Below are 17,225 nucleotides of genomic sequence, written 5' to 3' on the forward strand. Positions count from 1 at the left end.
TCTCCCTGACGATCCTCCGCTTGCTCCTCTGGTAATTTGATGCTCTATTGGTTATTGACTCGGGCTCGTTTGACTTCGCTGTTGTTGTTTTTCCGTCTTCCCTGCACTCATCCTAGTTTAGGGTTTGTCGACCAGTTGTCCCTAGTCCACTAGGACTTGCGAGGCAAGTAGGCAGGGACAGGGGTACGGGTTGAGCTCAGTGGTCACTTCCCCACTCCCTGTGCGTGACATTGTTTAATTGTCCCTGAGGAAGAGGGTGCTTAGCCTTGAAATGCATAGATAAAATAAATTATCCTTTAATCTACCTACACTTACGGTGATCTTACTGGCCAGCACCATCTTAGAGGTTCTTCAAAGTTTCTTTTTCTGCGTATCTGACTCCCATTCAGCGGTAGTGGGCACGAACCCAGGCTCCAGCCCAGTAATCCGGTTGGGAAAAACCAGCGGAGTCTGCATATTTGTTGATAGTCCTTCACAACACTTTCGGTAGGCGAACTACATTATTCATATTGCATATATTTCTGAAGCAACACCACACATGAGGCGTTGCCCTCTTGTCTTCCTTTTTCTCTTTATATATTTTTCTTGTGCAAGAGAGAGATGAGGTATTTGGTTCAAATATAAGGACTATCTCTCCAAGTGGGTCCCTTTGCAGTTATGAAGGAACCTTTCTGGAATTGGTCCTTGAGTTTCTTCAGAGCAGAGGATGGGAGAGCTAGTATCTCTGTTGATGACTTGGTCACGGTGTACTCCTTAGACCGATTGTTCCCAGACGGTCGGTTGCAGTGAAGGTGAGGCACCCTGAGTTCCCGCGGAGCACTCCCTGTAGCTGTGGCATCCTGTCTGATGGTAGTTTTGGAAGTGCCGATGATGTTAATGTCCATGTGGGTTCTAAGAAGAGCACAAGTAGGAGATGCAATGACTAGCATGTGGTGTTAAGAGAGTCTGAGACTAGGCCAGATATACTTAACAAGAGTATCTCTTTACTGTATGCAGGATTAAAGTTGTTGTACACCAAGCATTAATTTGTATAGAATACAATGTCCTCCCAGATGTCCCAGCATGAGCTAAGCAGAAGAATTTGGATTTGGCCCTCAAATTTCTCTAGCTAAATATCTGCTATAGGGATTTCTGGTTAATTGCTGTGCTGGCTGTAGTGTCCACTATTCTGGGGTGCATAAAGCATCTTAACTTGTTTCACTTTGCAGCATCTGGGTCTGGAATGCTTTAAATTGGGTTTACCATACTGTCTTCTCTCTCTCTCTCTCTCTCTCTCTCTCTGTAGTTATGCAAATCCATTTCTTTAGTTCTTGCTTGGTTTCATCTCCTGCAGCTCATGGAGGTTACAGAACCTCCAGGGCTTGGAGCTGGAGTATATGGGAGAGGAGAACATGGATACTGCTCCTTACCTGTCTCTCTACTGCTGCTCTCATGTGAATCTTCTAGAACTTGGGGACTCCAGAGAGGGTTAGGCTAGGATTGTTAACTCTGCCCATGCTGAACAACTGAGCGTGCTGTTTATTACAAACCAAACATTGCAGATACCCCCAGGACTGGGGTACTGCATCGGCCATTGACAATTCTGTGCTTGCATTGCAATTTACTGTAAACCTACCATAATATGTAGTGTGCGAACCCCTGTAGCACTGCCTAATCTATAGTCAAAAGTGTGCATATGTACTTCCTGATGATTATTAAGCATTATGGTTGAACTGGACACTCTATTTGTACACTTTTTTTCAAAATAGACACTGCATAGTTTCTTCAAGTTTGTAGTGTCATGATCAGCTTATATTTTTTCTGTGTCCAATTAAGCATTTTTCCTCAAAAACTTGTTGCAAAGTTTCTTCAATTAATAATAAGTGTTCCAAGCCTCACCAGATATATTCTTCGGTTTACTGTATATTTAATGTTGCAGACTGTGTCCAATTGCACATTTTTCCAGTAAACCTATTGCTAAGTCTCCTCAATAATAAGTGTACAATAACCTGACCGCACATATCATGCAGCATCATGGTCAGTATATATTATTGCTGTAGACTTCGTCTAATTGCAAAGTTTTTCAATAAACCTGCTGCAAAGTTTCATTATTTAATAATACATGAGACAGATACAGACTGTGTCCAATAGTGTATTGCTTATTGCAAATTTAATTTTTCAAATTCCATCTATTACAGTGTACCTGACTTACGCTACTTTCACACATCAATGTGAATTCTGGCAGGCTGTTCCAACAGAAAACAGCCACCTGGAATCCACTGGATCCAGCATACTTACACTTAAGTATAATAGGGTCCGGTAGAGATCCATACGCATTGTGGCAGACAAGTGGAGAACTGGCCGGACACAAACCACTGTATGCTGCTGATTCTACGCTGTCTACTGGAACAGCCATACCAGAGTTTCACACAGAGGTGTGAAACTAGCCAACGTGTTTCTTGGTTTTGCATCACTCTGTTTATTATACTGGTCTCAGTATATACAGTGTGACTTCTTATTGTTTATATAGGCTTCAAAATAAAAGGTCTGGTAAACGACAGAGCGGCAAGGGGCAGAGAAATTAGAAACAGAAGACCCATGCCACATAATCTGCAAGTAAGAATGTAGGCTGCTGCACAAGCAAGAATGTGGGCAGCACAAGCAGCAGCACAGTTGGCACCATCCATTCGGCCAGTAGAAGTAGAAGGCTGGAGTTCTCACTCGATTCCGGTACACAACTGATTATTATTGCAGAGGAAGAGCATGAAATTGTTAACTAAATTGCTCACTCATCATCTCAGTCACAGTCTGACACTGTGCCTTTGAGCCTATTATTTAGCACACTCCTGCTGCTCCTCCTTCTATCAATCTCAGAGAAGCCTTTCATTTAGGCCTCTTGCACACGACCATATGGCTTTTTCAGTATTTTGCATTTCGCAGAAAACGGAACCCGCAAAAAATACAGATGACGTCCGTGTGCATTCCGTTTTTTGCGGAACGGAACAGCTGCCCTTGATAGAACAGTACTATCCTTGTCCGGTATGTGGACAATATTACGACATGTTCTATCTTTTGAACGGAACAGAAAAAATGGAAATACGGAAACGAAAGGCATACGGAGTCCCCACCATTTTTTTTGCGGATCCATTGAAATTAATAGTTCCGTATACGGGTCCGTATACATCCAGCGCTAAATACTAGGCCTACAATTTATATTCAGGCTAAATCTGTTGATACTGCTGTGGCTGGACAATCTATTAGTGTCTGCCAAAGCACAGTTTTTGTTCTGGGTTGAAATACAATTCCCAACCTAGAGCAGAAACCACAAATTTAGGGAATTACTATCAGGCCAAGGTTAATCTATCCATAAAAGGGTATATAAGATTGAAGGTCGGATAGGCTCATCCTCAATAACTTCACACGCTACTGTGCATCTCCAAGTCTAATTCTGTCCGTAAAGGGATACCTGTCATCCAGCGCCTAAATACTAGGCCTACAATTTATATTCAGCTAAATCTGTCGTTACTGTTGTGCCTGTATTAGTGTAATACGGTACCTAAATAGATAGCCAATAGTGTTAGGTGCCTGTAAAAAAAGGCCTGAATTTGAATTCAATACATTGGGCCAAATAATTTTTTCTTATTGTGGTGAACGTAACAATGAGGAAAAACAGTCTAGTAAGGGACGCGGACGCGGACATGGTCATGGTGGTGTTAGTGGACCCCCTGGTGCTGGGAGAGGACGTGGCCGTTCTGCCACAGCCACACGTCCTAGTGAACCAACTACCTCAGGTCCCAGTAGCCAGCAGAATTTACAGTGATATTTGGTGGGGGCCCAATGCCGTTCTAAGGATGGTAAGGCCTGAGCAGGTACAGGCATTAGTCAATTTGGTGTCCGACAGTGGATCCAGCACGTTCACATTATCTCCCACCCAGTCTTCTGCAGAAAGCGTACAGATGGCGCATGAAAACCAAGCCCATCAGTCTGTCACATCACCCCCATGCATATCAGGGAAACTGTCTGAGCCTCAAGTTATGCAGCAGTCTCTTATGCTGTTTGAAGACTCTGCTGGCAGGGTTTCCCAAGGGCATCCACCTAGCCCTTCCCCAGGGGTGGAAGAGATAGAATGCACTAACGCACAACCACTTATGTTTCCTAATGATAAGGACATGGGAATACCACCTCAGCACGTCTCTGATGATGAGGAAACACAGGTGCCAACTGCTGTGTCTTTCTGCAGTGTGCAGACTGAACAGGAGGTCAGGGAGGAAGACTGGGTGGAAGACGATGCAGGGGACGATGAGGTCCTAGACCCCACATGGAATGAAGGTCGTGCCACTGACTTTAAGAATTCAGAGGAAGAGGCAGTGGTCAGACCGAGCCAACAGCGTAGCAAAAGAGGGAGCAGTTGGCAAAAGCAGAACACCCGCCACCAAGAGTCCGTCTGCTATTGGCCACCGCCATCTGGGACCCAGCACCCCAAAGCAGCTTCAAGGAGTTCCCTGGCGTGGCAGTTCTTCAAACAATGTGCTGACGACAAGACCCGAGTGGTTTGCACGCTGTGCCATCAGAGCCTATAGCGAGGCATTAACGTTCTGAACCTTAGCACAACCTGCATGACCAGGCACCTGCATGCAAAGCATGACTGCAGTGGAGTAAACACCTTAAAAACAAGGAACTCACTCAGCTCCCCCTGCTACCTCTTCTGCTGCTGCCGCCGCCTCGGCCTCTTCCTCCGCCTCTGGAGGAACGTTGGCACCTGCCGCCCAGCAAACAGAGGATGTACCACCACACCACCACCACCTCCGGTCACCAAGCATCTTCAACCATGTCACACGGCAGCGTCAGCTCTCCATCTCACAAACATTAGAGAGAAAGAGTGAATTCCCACCTAGCCACCCTCGATCCCTGGCCCTGAATGCCAGCATTTCTAAACTATCTGGCCTATGAATTGCTGTCATTCAGGCTGGTGGACACAGACAGCTTCAAACAGCTCATGTCGCTTGCTGTCCCACAGTATGTTGTTCCCAGCCGCCACTACTTTCTCCAAGAGAGCCGTGCCTTCCCTGCACAACCAAGTATCCGATAAAATCAAGTGTGCACTGCGCATTGCCCTCTGTGGCAAGGTCCACCTAACCACAGATACGTGGACCAGTAAGCATGGCCAGGGACGCTATATCTCCCTAACTGGGCCCCAGACGAAGAGCTGTTGGCGCACATCCTTCCGCCGCCAAGGATCGCAGGGCAACTATTCTTTGCCTCCTTTTCCTGCTCCTCCTACTCTGCTTCCTCCTCCTCTTCTTTCCACCTGCTCATCCAGTCAGCCACACACCTTCACCACCAACTTCAGCACAGTCCGGGGTAAACGTCAGCAGGCCCATTCTGAAACTCATATGTTTGGGGGACAAGGCCCCACACCGCACAGGAGTTGTGGCGGGGTATAGACAACAGACCGACAGATGGTTTCTGCCGGTGAGCCTCAAGCCTGGCCTGGTGTGTGCGATAATGGGCGAAATCTCGTTGCAGCTCTGGGGACTAGCCGGTTTGACGCACATCCCTTGCCTGGCGCATGTGCTGAATTTGGTGGTGCAGAAGTTCATTCACAACTACCCCCGACATGTCAGAGCTGCTGCATAAAGTGCGGGGACGTCTGTGCGCGCTTCCGGCGTTCACATCCCCTCCGCTGCTCGCCTGTCTGCGCTACAGCGTAACTTTGGCCTTCCCGCTCACCCGCCTCATATGCACATGCTGGACAGACTGTGCGAGCAGCAGCAGGGCCATAGTGGAGGTTTCAGCTGCAGCACGCACGGGGTCAGTCGCACTGCGGAACAGCACCACTTCACCACCAATGACTGGGCCTCCATGCGAGACCTGTGTGCCCTGTTGCGCTGTTTCGAGTACTCCACCAACATGGCCAGTGGCGATGACGCTGTTATCAGCGTTACAATACCACTTCTATTCTCCTTGAGAAAACACTTAGGGCGATGATGGAAGAGGAGGTGGCCCAGGAGGAGGAGGAAAGAGGGGTCATTTTTAGCACTTTCAGGCCAGGTCTCTTCGAAGTGACTCAGAGGGAGGTTTTTTGCAAGAGCAGAGGCCAGGTACAAATGTGGCCAGACAGGTGCCCACTACTGAGGACGAGGAGGACGAGGATGAGGAGGAGGTGGAGGAGGATGAGGATGAAGCATGTTTCACAGCTGGGTGGCACCCAACGCAGCTCGGGCCCATCACTGGTGCGTGGCTGGGGGGAAAACGCAGGACGATGACGATACGCCTCCCACAGAGGACAGCTTGTCCTTACCTCTGGGCAGCCTGGCACACATGAGCGACTACATGCTGCAGTGCCTGCGCAACAACAGCAGAGGTTGCCCACATTTTAACGTGTGCGGACTACTGGGTTGCCACCCTGCTGGATCCCCGGGTACAAAGACAATGTGCCTGCACTTCCTGCACTGGAGCGTGATAGGAAGATGCGCGAGTACAAGCGCACATTGGTTGACCGCGCTACTGAGAGCATTCCCAATGTCACAGGGGAACAAGTGGAAGCCCAAGGCGAAGGCAGAGGAGGAGAGCAAGAGGTCGCCAACGCAGCTGTGTCACGGCCAGCTCCTCTGAGGGCAGGGTTAGCATGGCAGAGATGTGAAAAGTTTTGTCAACACGCCACAGCTAACTGCACCACCACCTGATACGGAACGTGTTAGCAGGAGGCAACATTTTCACTAACATGTGGAACAGTACGTGTGCACACCCCTCCACATACTGACTGATGTTTCGGCCCCATTCAACCTTCTGGGTCTCCAAATTGTCCATGTGGCCAGAGCTAGCCTTTTATGCCTTGGAGGTGCTGGTCTGCCCGGCGGCCAGCGTTTTGTTTGAACGTGTATTCAGCATGGCAGGGGCGTCATTACAGACAAACGCTGGCCGCCGGTCTACAGCCAATGTGGACAAGCTGACGTTCATAAAAATGAACCAGGCATGGATCCCATAGGACCTGTCCATCCCTTGTGCAGATTAGATATTAACTACCTCCCCTTAACCATATATTATTGTACTCCAGGGCAAGCTTCCCTCATTCAATCCTATTTTTATTTTCATTTTACCATATATTGCGGGTCAACCCAAAGTTGAATGAACCTCTCCTCTGTCTGGGTGCCGGGGCCTAAAAATATCTGACAGTGACCTGTTCCAGTGTTGGGTGACGTGAAGCATGATTCTCTGCTATGACATGAAGCCTGAATCTCTGCTATGTGACCTCTCTCCTCTGTCTGGGTGCCAGGGTCTAAATATATGACAATGGACTGTTCCAGTTTTGGGTGACGTGAAGCATGATTCTCTGCTATGACATGAAGCCCTGAATCTCTGCTATGTGGACCTCTCTCCTCTGTCCTGGTGCCGGGGCCTAAATATATGGACAATGGACTGTTCCAGTTTGGGCTGATGTGAAGCTGATTCTCTGCTATGACATGACGACTGATTCTCTGCTGACATGAAGCCTGAATCTCTGGTATGGGACCTCTCTCCTCTGTCTGGGTGCCGGGGCCTAAATATATAACAATGGACTGTTCCAGTTTTGGCTGACGTGAAGCCTGATTCTCTGCTATGACATGAAGCCTGATTCTCTGCTGACATGAAGCCTGATTCTCTGCTATGGGACCTCTCTCCAATTGATATTGGTTAACTTTTATTTATTTTATTTTTATTTTAATTCATTTCCCTATCCACATTTGTTTGCAGGGATTTAACTACATTTGCTGCCTTTTGCATCCCTCTAGCCCTTTCCCATCGGCTGTTTACAGCCTTTTTAGTGCCAAAAAGTTCGTGTCCCCAATTGACTTTAATGGGGTTCGGGTTCGGGACGAAGTTCGGGTCGGGTTCGGATCCCGAACCCGAACATTCTCGGAAGTTCGGCCGAACTTCTCGAACCAGAACATCCAGGTGTTCGCTCAACTCTAATCAGGACCAGTAAATGATGGGAAGGAAACATAGCTACCTTCTGCTGAGGTGGTGGAGCCTTGACTGCTGGAGAAGGGGTACGGGCCAGTGGGTTGTTTGCAGTGGTTGCTGCGGCAGGCTGTAGCACTAATTAGTGCCCACGGTTTTCCCAGCCACTTTATGGTGTCCGCTGGCATGTGTTGACGCAGTGCCGTGGTGCCAAAATTGGCACCCTGGCCACGCTTACACCTTCTGCCACTGATTCTATAAATGACCACGCTGACGTCCTCCGGCGGCTTGATGAAAAATTCCCACACCACTTAGTATGGCATTTTTCCCCCTATCACTCTGTGCTGACTGACGTAGAAAGAAAGAACATCCCTCAGCGCAAGGAACCAACCAGGTGCGTATGTCGTATCTTCAGAAATATTTATTGCAAGCTTACACGTTCGGGGACAAATTCCCTTTATCAGGGTGAATAATGTTGCATGCAACTCTGTGCTGACTGCCACCCTTAAGACTCACGGCTATGCTACCAACCTGCTGCCTCAGCCACTGCCTCACTCACAAGCTGCCACCTATATCCCATGATGATGATGATAAAGCCCCCCTTTCACCCTGCTTTCAGGTGTAATCGGCTACATAATCATCCACTACTGTCTGCACGTCACTGATGTCAGCCTCACCAGGTCTCAGGGCCATGTACCAGACCACTCACAACACCTGCTCTCTGATTATCGCTACTTGCCCACCTACCAGAGTAAGCAGCAGATTTCTTCCCCACGTCTTGGCGGGGCACTAGCTGCTGACTGTCCTCAATAAGCTCGTTCTCACTGAAAAGTGGAGCCGAGCAGACAGCATACAATACTTCTCAAGCAGAAGAAACAGAAAATGAAAGAGGCAGGTGGGGGCAGAGAGCTTGTTCGAGGGCCATGCCAACTAAGCGTGGTGTCAGAGGAACCCACCGACTCCTGGCTGAGGGTGTGTGATGTCACTTGAGATGATGTTGAAGACTGAGTCAACCATTAAAGGACAGCTGGGTTGCTGGTCAAAACACTGCTGCTACCAACCCGCCACTTTAGAAGGGCCTGACACCTGTCAGACATACTGTACTGTAACTGTAACTGTGAGTGTAAAATAGCAGTAGTGTCAGACCGCAATTTCACCCCCGAAACAAGGATGAATGGATGTACTTATATATAAGAAAAACGTGAGCATCGTACAATTTGTATTATCAGGCCGCAAGTTTCACCCCAATTACATAATTAGGGATTAAAGTATTAAATTATGTGAAAAAGAATTTAAACACCCTAAAATGTGTAGTATCAGGCCGCAATATCATACCCTAAACAAGGATAAATGGATGTACTTATATATAAGAGAATGTGAGCACCCTAAAATCGGTAGTATCAGGCTGCAATTTCACCCCAATTACACAAATAGGGATTAAAGAATTGAATTATGTGAAAAAGAACGTAAATACCCTAAAATTTTGTATCAAGCTGCAATTTTACCCCCGAAACAAAGAATAAATGGATGTACTTATTTATAAGAGAATGTAAAGACTCTAAAATCTGTAGGAATCCAGGCCGCAATTTCACCCCAATTACACAATTAGGAATAAAGAATTTAATTAATTAAAATTTGCTATATTAGGTCGCAATTTAACCCCTAAAACAAGGATGAATGGATGAACCTATATATAAAAAAAACTTAAACACCCCAGAATTTATCAGGCCGCAATTTCACCCAAATAACACATTTAGGAATTGAAGATATATTTATGTATATAAGAACATAAAAACCCTAAAATTTCTAATATCAGGCAATAATTTCACCCCTGAAACAAGGATGAACGGATGTAATTACGTATAAGAGAACTAGAGATGATAAAAATTTTTAAAAAATTCGATTATGCCGCTTCGCCTGATTTTTGGGAAAAATTTGGTTCAATCCGAATTCATTAGCGGCAAATTACGTTAAAAAACATCTATTTCTTGGCTGAAGATAGCCTTTATAATGGTGCAGAACACTGTGCCTTGCATGAACGACGCATAGGGAGTCTGCTTTGTAGTGAAATAATACTGTGAGTCCGTATGACATGCATATGACAGGCATCGCTCTTAGAATCACTGCATCACTTCACTTATTTGGGCAGTCACGGGGCATAAACTAACCAAATAACTCAGTATGACCTTACAGGTTAAGTTAGCGCCAAGAAGAAGTGCACTCATTTTACAACCGTCGTCAGCTGATTCCACATAGATGTCTACAGAACCTGTTCTATTTAAACGCTTATACAAGTAGAGCCCGCCGACAGAGTGGAGGAAGAATGTTAGCAGTAAGTTAGTGTTGACATCACTGATTATTTTGCCCTTCCTCTGACCCGTCAGAACAATAACCTTCAAAAAACGGATCCTCTCTGTGGAGCATACACTTAGGTCAGCATTTGGTCAGTAATCCATCAGTATTTGCTAATGCAAAAAAAAAAAAACAGTAGTGGATGCAAAACAGAAATGACAAGTGAACGGAATATTTGCAAGTCTTCTGTGTTTTGTACCCACTTCTGCTTTTGGCTACCGAATTCACAAGCCAATTCTGATGGGACATAACAGGTCTTACAGCTGCTACACCAGACAGTATCTGTTGTGCGTCTCATTTTACCTTCCTTCTGACAGATCAGAGGAAGGGTCAAAATAAATGATGATGTCAGCCAAGCCAAAAAGGCTAAATAGTGGCCCAGTCATGAAGTAGGGAGGGTTGAAAGAGCATGAAAAGTCACAGAGTGGCCCTATGACATAGTAGTGATGTGAAAGCAGCATAAAGAAGATCACAGATTGGCCCAATGACAGAGTCTGGAGGTAATGCAGCATCAGGGAGGCCACAAAGTGGCACAATGACAGAGTGTGGAGGTGGCAGCAGCATCAGGAGGCCGTAGAGTGGACACAAGACAGAGTGTGGAGGTGGCAGAAGCATTAGGAGGCCACAGAGTGGCACAATAACAGAGTGTGGAGGTGACGGCAGCATCAGGAGGCCACAGAGTGGCAAGTTGACATAGTGTGGAGGTGGTAGCAGCATCAGGAGGCCACAGAGTGGCAAGGTAACATAGTGTGGAGGTGGCAGCATCATGAAGAGACCATAGAGTGGCAAGGTAACATAGTAGTGAGGTGGAAGCAGCATAAGGAAACCACAGAGTGGCCAAATCACAGAGTCTGTAGGTGGCGGCAATATCAGGAGGCACAGAGTGGCAAGGTGACATAGTGTGGAGGTGGGCAGCAGCATGAGGAGACCACAGAGTGGCCAAATCACAGAGTCTGTAGGTGGCAACAAGAACAGGTGGCCGCAGAGTGCACAATGACGGAGTGTGGAGGTGACGGCAGCATCAGGAGTCCACAGAGGTGGCAAGTCGACATAGTGTGGGGTGGCGGCAGCATCAGGAGGCCACAGAGCAGCAAGGTGACATAGTGGTGAGGTGGCAGCAGCATGAGGAGACCACAGAGATGGCCAAATCACAGATTCTGTAGTGGCGTTAGCATCAGGAGGGCCCGCAGAGTGGCACAATTACAGATGTCGAGGTGGCGGCGCATCAGGGAGATCACAAAGTGGCAAGGTGACATAGTGTGGAGGCGGGCAGCAGCATGAGTAGACCACAGAGTGGCTAGGTGGACATAGTGGTGAGGTGAAAGCAGCATGAGAAGACCACAGAGTGGACAAATCACAGAGTCTGTAGGTGGCGGAAGCTTCAGGAGGCCGCACAGTGCAAAATGACAGAGTGTGGAGGTAGCGGCAGCATCAGAGGACCACAGAGTGGCAAGGTGACATAGTGTGGAGGTGGGTGGCAATACTAGTACCCGCTGAAGATGGTGGGTGAAAGAAGCAGCACTTGGCATCAGATATGTGGCTTCAGGCAGGTGGCAGCAGCAGAATAGTAGCTGATGCAGGTAGCCAGAAGAAACCAGTCTCTTTTGTCAAAGTGTTGGTGTAGCATCATGGATGATCTAGACTGATGCATCAGGTATTGGTGGGTGGAAATCCTGGCTGATCCACGCCTGTTTCATCTTGACAAAGGTCAGTCTCTCCACATTTTGGATGGACAGGCGAGTTCTCCTTGGGGTAACTATGGCCCCTGCCACACTAAACACCCGCTCTGATGCCACAATACTGTCCGGGCAGGTCAGCTTTTCCAGGGCAAACTCAGCCAGTTGCGGCCACAAATCCAGTTTGGCTGCCCAGTAGTCCAGCAGATCTTCAATGTGGGTTGGTAGGGTCCTGTCCAAGTATGCCACCACCTGCCGGTTCAGGTTCTGCTCCAGGTCTAGATGCTGGCTGCTGGTGAATAGTTTTCTTCACTAGGAGGGTGAAGAAAGCTGCTCATCAGCGACTTTAGATTTCAGGGCTCCTGCTGATGGAGCTGATATTGCTCCTGCCACCCCCACCCCTCCCCAGTAGCCAAGGCAGTGGAAAGTGAGTGCAGAGGGCCCCCCTGGTAAGACCTCTGCGAGAGGATGGACGATGGCGCAGGTAGGGCAGCGTCCAACTGACCTCATAGGATGTCTCTATAGTAATTCAGTTTCTCCTCCCTCTCAGCAGGTGTAAAAAAAGGCCCCCCATTTTGGACCGGTAGCAAGTGTCCAACAAGGTGGAGAGCCAGAAGTCATCCCTTCTTGCGAATGGTGACAATTTGGCTGTCACTACCCAAGCAAGTGAGCGTGCAGCAGGCTATTTGCGCAAGTGACTCGGAGGGAACTCCCTGCCTTCATCTCCACTGCATTCTGCCACGGTGTGTCTGGTCCTCTCTTTTCTCTTCCTCATCGGCCCTGTAGCTCCTCGGGCTGCTTCTCCTTTCACCTGTGTAGAAAAACCACCCATTTCGCTACTCATTGCTTGTGCTACAATGTCCTCCTCCTCCTCCAGTTCAGATCCCACAGGGCTCATGTGGCTGTGAGATCTAGACGCCACGTTTTCAGTCCCCTGACCAGCCATATGTACCAGCATCTGTTCCAGCACATGAAGCTGTGGAATGACATTGTTCATCCCGTAGTCCTGGCGACTGACAAATAATGTGGCCTTCTCAAAGGGCCTGAGCAAACAGGAGGTGTCAAGCATGAGCTGCCACTGGCTGACATCGAAGTTACACAGGGGAGTACCCCTGTCCTCTTGGATCATCAGGAAATCATTGATGGCCTTTCTCTGTTCATACAGTCGGTCCAACATATGGAGGGTGGAATTCCAATGGGTCGAAACGTCGCATATCAGCCTATGTTGTGGAGGGTGTGGTTTGCGGTGTACGAGTGGCTGAAGTGCATGCAAAGTTTCCTGGCCATTTTTAGGATGTCTTGCACATGGGTGAAAGACTTCAGGAACCGCTTGACAACCAGATTGAACACGTGTGCCATGCAGGGCGCATGGCTCAGCCCTCCTTGACTCAGCGCCGACACAATGTTCTTCCAGTTGTCAGTCACCATGGTTCTGATTTTGAGTTGTCAAGGAGAAAACCAGGATTCAATTCCTTGATGAAGAACACGGAGCAGTTTCTCCCCTGTGTGACTCTGCTTGCCCAGGCAAACGAGGTGCAGAACAGCGTGACAACCCCATGCCCTGTACATGTGGTATGCTAGAGGGGCACTGTGAATTGTCCCTGCAGTGGAGGCTGAGGACACGGTGGAGGATAGGAGGCAGATGCGTACATTGGTCGCTGGACCAACAGCGTGGCAACGTGGAGGTGGAAGCAGCGTCACCTGGCCAAGTTGCTGGTGTGGCTGTGCAGGAACCACATTCACCCAGTGAGCTGTAAAGGACATGTACTGTCGCTGACCGTAGTTACAGCTCCACACGTTGGCGCTGCCATGCACTTTAGCAGACACCGACAGGCTCAAGGACTGGCCCACCTTCTGTTCTACATAAGTGTGCAAGGCTGGTACTGCTTTTTTGGCAAAGAAATGACGGCTTGGGACTATCCACCTCGGCTCGGCACAAGCCATCAGTTCTCTGAAAGGTGCAGAGTCTAGTGATAAGCGGGAGGTGCCATATTCAATTTCGCGATATTTCTTATATTCGTCAAAATCGAATATTCGTCATTATTTTATTTATCGTGATTAATATGCGATTTAATTATTCGCATATTGCGATTTTTTTAAAAGTCCTATAAGGCAACTTTCCTATTGGTTGGCTATAGATGTATTTTACGAATATTCGCTATATTGCTATATATCTTGTTTTAGAATATGACGAATATCTAAAAAACAAAGTGATTCGTTATTTATAATATTCGTCTTTTTTTTTCCAATCTGTACTGTTATTCCACTTTGGCATACTCCTCCCCGACAAGCGTCCCTGTCACCATGGGAATGCCTGTGGGTTAGAATATACCATTGGATCTGAGTTTTCACGATCTTAGGGAAAACTCAGATTCTATGGTATTTTCTAACCCACAGGCATTCCCATGGTGACAGGGATGCTTGTCGGGGAGGAGTATGCGAACAACTGTACAGATTGAAAAGAAAAATGTGAATATTCTAAATACGAATTATTCGCTCTATTGCTATATATTCGTTTTTTAGAATATTCGTAGATATTCCAATAAGAAGAAATATATAGCAATATTTAGCCGATCTCTAATAGTTTGATAAACGAAATTGTGGCTAGACGGGCTTAGACTATTACCTCGGTCAGGCAGGCCAAGCAGGAATAAGCACCAGTACGGCAACGGCCGGGTGCAAAATTCTAAATCGTGATTTCGATAATTTTTTATTTTTTTATTTTTTTCAAATAATATTCGACTTATTATATTCGTTTATGGTTTATATCTTTTAACTACTTTAGACACTGACGCCACTTGCACACGACCGTATGCCCTTCGAGACATAAGGTCCATGAGCATACCATATGTCCCGGAGCGGCATACAATGTGCCCACGGGAGCGCGCAGCATCATAGGTTACTATGGCAATAATGTATATTAACTATAGGTTACTATTGATGCTGTGCGCATCAGCCACCCGCGGGACGATTGTCCTGCACTCATATGAACACGGGACTATAGTCCCACGGGCGGACGATGTGGAGAGTATCATAGTAACCTCTGCTGCTGTGCGCTCCCATGTACACGATGTATGCCGCTCCGGGACATATGGCATGCTCATGGACCATATGTCTCGAAGGGCATACGGTCGTGTGAAAGTGGCGTAAGTGTCTAAAGTAGCAAAAAAATATAAACTACCCAAAAAAATAACATTAAACTGTATCCGAACTATCTCTAATCCAAAAAACACTATAATGACCATTAACATGTGTAACTTCTGAATTTTGATGTAAATCTGAAGTGTTTATACACCTACTCCACACAATGCACTAATTGTCTGCTAAACAAAATTGCATTAATATTTTATTTTATTTTAAACATACAGTAATCTATAAATGCCATAAACGAATGGCCAAGTTCCAGAAGGAGTATCTAAAGGATCAATTGGCTCTCCATAAGCTGCTGCTGCGGTTTTGAAGAAGGTTTGGAAGATGGATTAGAGGAACCGTCAAATAATGAAAGATATAGTGGATTTCCATGACAAACTAACAAAGTAGCCCGAAAGGACAGTTATTGTTAAAATGTTGTAAATTGTTATTGTTAAAATGTTATTAAAAATATTTATCTGCCACAGACTCGATGTGCCCGAACTTGAAAGTTCTAGCAGTCGGAGGAACGCGTCGTGTGTAGCTAATTTAGTACTTATTTTTCTTGTTGTTAAAAAAAAAGAATTATTTATTTAAACAAAAATTTTAGAAAGTCAAAAAGTGTATTTATTTTTATGTTAGCCGACTCCTGCTGCACACTTACAACATGATGCTGTCAGAGGTGTCTTGGTTTATTTTTAGTGCTGTCCTGGTCTGGTGGGGGCCCATTCCTGGGAATAAATTCCTGCTGCACACTTCGAACCTGCTGCTGGCTGTCGTGCTGAGTTAGGCCGAGCTATGTGTAGGCCTTATACTGGACCCTTAACATCTACCAGCTGCTGATGCTGAAGTCTGTCCTGACCCTGATGACTTATGTGTGGGCCTTATACTCCACTGTTACCGATACTTGCTGTTGTAGGTCCTGACACTGCTGAGTTATGTGTGGGCCTTATACTCCACCGTTACCGATACTTGCTGTTGTAGGTCCTGACACTGCTGAGTAGAGATGTCGTGAATAGAGATGGCCTGAATAGTTCGCCGGCGAATAGTTCCCGGCGAACATAGCTTGTTCGCGTTCGCCGCGGCGGGCGAACATATGCGATGTTCGGTCCGCCCCCTATACATCATCATTGAGTAAACTTTGACCCTGTACCTCACAGTCAGCAGACACATTCCAGCCAATCAGCAGCAGACCCTCCCTCCCAGACCTTCCCACCTCCCGGACAGCATCCATTTTAGATTCATTCGGAATCTGCATTCTCAGTGAGAGGAGGGACAGTGCTGCTGCTGCTGATTCAATAGGGAAAGCGTTAGCTAGGGCAGTGTTCTGTGTCCACAGACTCATCTGCTGTAAGGACAGCGTCCTGACAGCACCCCAAAAAGGCCTTTTCAGGGCTGGTACATCAGTCTGCTTTTTTTTCTTCTTTTTTTAAAATATATAAATATATATATATATATATATATATATATATATTGCAGTTGCCTGCCTGTGTGTGAGAGGAGGGACAGTGCTGCTTGCTGCTGCTGATTCAAGAGGGAAAGCGTTAGCTAGGGCAGTGTTCTGTGTCCACAGACTCATCTGCTGTAAGGACAGTGTCCTGACAGCATCCCAAAAAGCCCTTTTCAGGGCTGGTACATCAGTCTGCTTTTTTTATTTTATTTTATATATACATATATTGCAGTTGCCTGCCCGTGTGTGAGAGGCTGCAGGCTCAGTCACAGACAGTACTGTGTGCACACCATTCATACAGGGTGTGACAGAAAATACCTTGCAGATAAAAAAAATTCTATTTAATATTTTTTTGTGATTATGGATGAGCGAACCCGAACTGTATAGTTTGGGGTTCGTACCGAATTTTGGGGTGTCCGTGACACGGACCCGAACCCGAACATTTTCGTAAAAGTCTGGGTTCGGGTTCGGTGTTCGGCGCTTTCTTGGCGCTTTTTGAAAGGCTGCAAAGCAGCCAATCAACAAGCGTCATACTATTTGCCCCAAGAGGCCATCACAGCCATGCCTACTATTGTCATGGCTGTGATTGGCCAGTGCAGCATGTGACCCAGCCTCTATTTAAGCTGGAGTCACGTAGCGCCGCACGTCACTCTGCTCTAATCAGTGTAGGGAGAGGTTGCAGCTGCTGTTAGGGCGAG

This window comes from Bufo bufo, chromosome 8 (genome assembly GCF_905171765.1).
Source record: "Bufo bufo chromosome 8, aBufBuf1.1, whole genome shotgun sequence".
In the NCBI taxonomy this organism is placed as follows: domain Eukaryota; kingdom Metazoa; phylum Chordata; class Amphibia; order Anura; family Bufonidae; genus Bufo; species Bufo bufo.